General features: G+C 40.5%; 1 long non-coding RNA gene across 1 annotated transcript; it reads left to right on the top strand.

The window, feature by feature from the left end:
- Nucleotides 1–278: 278 nt before the first annotated feature.
- On the top strand, nt 279–4,845 carry LOC126354937 (uncharacterized). Its single transcript, XR_007565410.1, has 2 exons — nt 279–336; nt 4,539–4,845. It is a non-coding gene; the product is annotated as an uncharacterized LOC126354937 (long non-coding RNA).
- The last annotated feature ends 1,788 nt before the right edge of the window (nt 4,846–6,633 follow it).

Raw genomic sequence — 6,633 nt, 5'->3', positions numbered from 1 at the left:
GCTTACCATACAGGAAACTTCCTCTCGGACGACAGAGAAGAGATTTGGTGGTTTGGGTCGTTTAAAGAAGTGTTTCCAGGCTACGTAACAGTTCTTCTAGGAAGTGTGACCTTGACTGGAGGCTGCTGCACGTGTGGCGCCCTCGTAGCGACAGAACGGGACGCTCGCCAGGTTGTGCCCCCCCTGGCTGGTGCCGCGTTCCTCTGGCAGCCTTCCGCCACGCCCATCCCCGGTGCACTCTGCACTCGCGTAACCACCACCAGTATAAAGGCGGGGCAGCCAGACCCCGGCATCAGTCGACGACAGCAAACCGAAGGCGACACCATGAAGACTCTCGTGAGTACACTTGCGTTTGATGCCGAACACGGTAGAAGAGGCCTCGTCGCATTTGACACAATCTTGTTTCCTTCCATGGTTGTCAACTTGTTTGTAATTATCACATATGTTATTATATAGCTACATCCACCGTGTGCTCCAGAAACCACAGTACCATGTGTAGCAGAGGGTACATTTCGAACGAAAATCGTTTCCGCCCCCCGCTTAATCCCTCGTTTAAGTCCACAGTTGCTCCAATTTCTTCCATATCTACATCTACATCCACACTCTACAAATCACTGTGATGTGCATGGCACAGTGTACTCCCCAGTGTATGACGTGAAATGAAATGATCGCGTGCCATCATAAGTCGTGAGGACCCATCCGGTGAAGTTAGAGCGCCGGGTGCAAGTCTGAAGTCAGTTGACGCCACTTTGAGCGACTTGCGCGTTGGTGATAATGAGATGATGATGAGGACAACAGAACACTCATTCCGCATGAGGAGAAAATCTCCACCACTGCTGGGAATCGAACCCGTGCTCTCTGCAAGGTAGGCAAGCACGTCCTCTCTGCAAGGTTGGCAAGCACCTTGTCACTCAGCTGAGTAGGCGGACAGTGTATGCTGTATTAGGTTTCCATGCCGTTCCATTCACTGATGAAGTATAGGAAAAAAGACGACTTACATACCTCAGTGCACGTATAGATTAGACTAATCCTGACTACGCGCGAATGATTCATATGAGGCATTAGTACAGTCCTCAATTCTTCATGGGCTCTTGAAACTTCCCAAGTATGCCTTTGGGGGACTGTTGCGTATATCTTGAAGCGTTGCTCAGTTCATTATTTCCAGAATTTCCGTGGATCCCAAAGATCAAGCTAACCAGTGACCGTTTCTGCTGTCCTTGTCAATATAGTTAGCCATATTTGGTATGGATCGCATACATTTCAGCAATATTCTATTATGTGTAGCGCAATTTAGCATTGGTGACTCTAGCGGTCTAGTGCGGCAATGTGGTGGGGGAATTTCAGTGTATACCAAGAATGCAGACATTGACCTGCAGGTAGACAAAAAAACAAAATATGCAAATTTATTTCTTGTAGTAGTGAAAACATTATGACTACGCTTCATGTAGTAGACCGTTATGATCCTATCACTGTTCTTTGGAGCCTCGGGACTTTATTATTTATAGTGGCGTTCATTCTCATTTTGCGTTTTCGTTCCTATGAAGTGTTCGAACAAAATGTTATACCATCAGCATGGTATTATTGTTGCTCCGCAACAGCGAGAAACTTTATCGAAGACTTTCCAGCAGCCTCTAAACGTCATACCAAATTGAAAGTTGGCTTTCACACTATCGGTACATCCGTCATCCATGTTAATCCCTACATAGGAGACGTTTGGTCTCCAAGAAACTATCAAACACGGGCGCAAAATACGCACAGCAAAGGTACGGCTTGCTCAGATCAATGAGAGAGGCTGATAGTTTTACAGAGCCCTTCTTCAACCGTTCCTAACGACTGAAGGAGGACCTGTGTCCCTCTGATAGCCTCCGAATATTCCCCGTGGTTCCAGCACCTATAATGAAACAGTTGCTATAAGAGATACTAGTTATTTTACGTATTCGACATGTGTCTAACCAAGAATGTAGGGCAAAGCCATTAAAGTTTCGAAGATAAATTTTCTTCCACTTGTTGACGATTCTCAAGAAACAGGGAAGACTATAAATAGTAATATTCATATTTATTTCTTCAGCCTCTGTGCTAGCTAACATACAAGCCTTGAGTTAATTCCTGCAGTTGTTCTAGCTTGTGAAACTTGAAGGTTTTAGAAATGTACCTAAGGTAGCGAGTTCAGCTTAGTTCTGCGACTCCCTGCAGAACATTTTTGTATTTGCTTGTCCACTACACAATGTTCTGCTAATAAAGGAACTACAGATACTGTAGAGTTACCAGCTAGAATCTATGCCAACCATTCCTCACGCACGCCTAACTGGTCAAAAATTCTGTGTGTCTGTGTAATAACACACAGCCACTTATTTCGATTTGTGCTAATGAGAGAGGAAAGGATCTTCGATTGTCAGGGCAGAATATTTAACGCGACCATAAACAGTAGTAGTTTTGGGCCACCTGTGTACTGCAGTCCTAATCCTAAAAAGGGATTTATAATTGTAATGAGAGGACTTAGAAGGATATCGAAAAATCATGGTTGTCAGTGTTTTCTATCGTTTGTCTGAGAATGTGTTAGGTAATATGATGCAGTGCTTCGACTTTCCCTCAGATTCTGTTAACATTTCATTTACTATGCCAGTTTAACCAAGATCGAATCAACATAGGAAGTAAATTTTTGTGTACGTTTCAGATTCTTTGAAGAATCTTATTCAGGATCCCGATCCTCAGTCATCATGGAAGTGCGTTTTTACCGTTGTACTAACTCGTTATGATTCACTTAAGGATAACAGCGCTGACTGACATAGAGAAGTTTACCTATAAAGTTAGCCTGTCACCGTAGCAACAAGGCTGTACATAACGCTGAAAGCATGTAAACTGATTTACGGTAATATAATGCGCAATTTTACCCCGAATCTCCGTGATGCCGATGATACTTCTATGTTTTGCCTAGATATCTAAGTCGGATATTTATGTGTAATAGCATCGATGGGGTATCAGATAGTCGTCAGAAGTATGTATGTCTTAAGTTACAATGAACTATACACTCCATTTGGTTTTCAATGTAAAAATATCCAACTGATTTCAGAAATGCTCTTATTATTACTAACGGTTATCGCATGTACTGAGGTTGAGACATCCATGATAATCAGTTTCTTTCATCAAGACTAAACTCAGAATAGGTCTAACGTAAGAAGAAGGTTATCAATGATGGTTTCAGTAAATGTTAGTCATTAAATCTTATATATCCGTACAGTAGTATCAAAGGGGAATTATTAAGAACTATAACCGCGCTTAGCGCTAAACTGATTTTAGACAACTATAGCTCCGTTATTTTCTTTATGCCAAACGAAGATAGATAGATACACTTGGCACGCAGGTTTTCATTAGAAGCTTCAATGAAAAATCAAGGTTTAAAACCCACACACATTAATGCCTGTGAAATACTTCAGGGAAATGAGTATCGACAGGAAATAGGGTAGAATTCTGTTATCGTGATAGCGTAGGAATATTTCCTGTCGATAGTCATTTCCCTGAAGTATTTCACAGGCATTAACGTATGTGGGTTTTAAACCTTGATATATAAGGTTAATCAATATATCAATAATAATATATATCAAGGTTAATTCTGCTGTTATCCTAAGAGCATCATATATAATGCTGGACTTAACAGAGAGCGAAGGCGGGTAAGTTTTTGATATCTCATCAAGATTAATACCGTTAGAGACAGAACAGCAGTTCGTATGGACCATGGAGGTCGTTGAGGGATGGATGTAAGACTAGCGACTGTGTGTAAGACATCAGTTCTCAGTTCTTTGAGGAACCGTCCAATAATGTGCAGCAACCTTAAATGCTTAGTTTCATGGAGTTAAATACTGTGGTTACTTTTTAAAGTGTGTCATCGCTCATTATGACTGTTTCCATGGCACCCTAAAGAATCACATTTCTACTCTGTCACCATCGATACGGAGGCGAGGAACATTGCCTGCGGGGGAACATAGCATAATCTACAAAATACGGAATGAAACCATAAGGATTGCGTTAGAAAGAAGCAGCGTCACTGTCATGTGAAAAATGAGATTTCGCACAAATGTATATAGCAGTATGGTTAGTTTGTGGTATCTACAAAAAATAAATGAAACAGATGTATATATCCACTAATCGTGAAATGAAATGTTAATGTCACAGCAAATATAGCTACTATACAATATAAGTGATGTGTATCCTGCCACAGTCAGCCTTTCTGATGACGTAGACTGATATCCATCATCACAGAGCAGAGATATTAGTCTTGCAACAGACACTCGATGTGATAAAGTGTACACTGTGTTGATTATGGTTCTTTTCATCGAAGGTGTGCCTGTTGTAGTGTCCTTGTGGTACACTATCACTATCAGCCGAGATGTTACTATCACTATCAGCCGAGATGTTATTCTTGTCATAGATCTGGCTGTGCTATGAAACCTCCGATTTCTTACCGCCACAGATGTTCCTGCTGTCGTGCTGGCTGATGTGTGCAGTCCACTCTCTGACCAGAGATGTTGTCTTTGTCACAGGTGTTCCTGTTTGTGGTGCTGGCTGTGGTGTGCGCGGCTCTGGCTGTGCCGGGCCCTCTGCCCCTACCACGTCCTGGCCCAGTGCCAATCCCTGCTGAGCCCAGGGAGACCCTGCGTGGCAGCGAGCAGATCTACTACGGATATGTCCCATACGTCGTCGGCTGAGCACAATGGCAATGGAAAACGGCTACCTAATCGGCATCACTGTGGACTTGATACACACATCTTTTGGCTGAATTTTACTGTTTCCCTATTACATCTCAAATTGCCTTTAATTCTCAATAAATTTTACACTTTCTATTAAGAAGCCTCTTTTATTTTTATTTTGTTTGTTAATTTATTGTAGCTGATCCTGTTAACACTGCTCCTTTATCTGGTATTGTAACTGTACATGGTTTTACGTAAGTATTCATTTTAAAAATTTGCTACCATGCTGTAATGAGTGCTATCCTCTCTATGCCGTCTACAGCCACACAACGTATCTTACATCTAAACCACAAAGTCAAAGATACATTGATTTAAGAATCTCGTTATTACTTTGGACATATACGAACTCGTATTATGACTAGCCATTGGGCCAGTCAGAGTGGCCGAGCGGTTCAAGGCGCTACAGTTTCGAGCCGAGCGACCGCTACGGTCACATTTTCGAAATCTGCCTCGGGAATGGACTTTTGTGATGTCCTTAGGTTAGTTAGGTTTCATCAGTGCTACGTTCTAGGCGACTGATGATATCAGAAGTGAAGTCACATAGTGCTCAGAGCCATTTGAACCGTTTTAGCGAGCTATCGGACCACATAGTGATAACAAGGTTTTTCACAGTCACACTTAGTAATGTACTCTCCGGAACAGCAAAATAGCGGTTAATATAAAAAATCCCACAATTATCTCCCAATTAACACCTCATTTAAACGGCGACTACATGCAGGTTCCAGTTACCCGTGACATCATTACATCTACACCAACAATCAGACGACATAAATAATGCAGGTCGTTAGTATAATCTGCTTCGATTCAGTGTTTCCTCATATTAACATATTAAACTATTGAATAAGTAGTAACCACGACTGGTCCTTAAGAAAGTAAAATTGTTGACTGAAAATGGGAATAATGATGCAGACAGACTGACGATGAGGGTCAATGATATAATCTGTAATAGAACAGGACAGCTGAGTACAGAAAGGTGTACCAAATATTGGCTCTAGAAGCTGTAGAACTGTGTCGGAAAATTAGTAAAAAAATCTGAAATAGATTCATTTCATAATCGGAAAATGATGTCTATGGGTAGAGAGGATCCTGCTTTTCAAATGACGATGAATCTGAATAAACATTAACGAAATATGATGCAAGAATAGAAATGATAAGTAAGAGACAATGGCTGGATTATTATTTCAAACTTTAAACAACAGAACACGATGTAAATTAAAATCTGGACCAAAATGATAAGCATGAAGAAGAGGAAGAGATCACTGCAGGTAGAACAGAAGTGAACGAATTAGAAGAAATGTGAGATACAAAATAGAAAAAGACTGGGGTTGGATTGAATTAACGCATAACACATTAATCATGCCTCTTCCAAAATGAAATTCAGATTTCTCAACTATATTAAGGGAATCTGGACAAACTAGAAAATTGCAAAGGACAGGAAATTAGCAACAATAATACCTATATACACGATCGGTTTCAGAATTAATTACGTATGCTATACAGCATCACTCTGCTAAACACAGGGCACAAAATATATCCTTAAATGACACAGAAACTAGCAGAAATTGTTGAAAATATCCTATTAATAGATAAAAGGGCTTTAAGGAAGATAGGTAGTACACAGACATTGTGGTCACTGTTAAGCAATTCATTTTAACATAGAGACACATTTACTGAAAACAGCAATGAAAAGTTAGATTTAGGCGTGCTTATTAGGATATTCGTTTTAAATTAAATTATTGAGCTGTAATGATTCTTTGGTAATGAAATATCTAAAACTGCAGCACAATTAGTTTTCGCTTTAGCAACTAAGGTTACACATAACTAACTCTCCGAGATCCTTTGTTTTTTTTTTTAATTTGTTAGTTCCTTTCTTTAAACACTTTAAGAG

This window comes from Schistocerca gregaria, chromosome 3 (genome assembly GCF_023897955.1).
Source record: "Schistocerca gregaria isolate iqSchGreg1 chromosome 3, iqSchGreg1.2, whole genome shotgun sequence".
NCBI lineage: Eukaryota > Metazoa > Arthropoda > Insecta > Orthoptera > Acrididae > Schistocerca > Schistocerca gregaria.
This window is presented reverse-complemented; position numbering and strand designations above follow the sequence as displayed.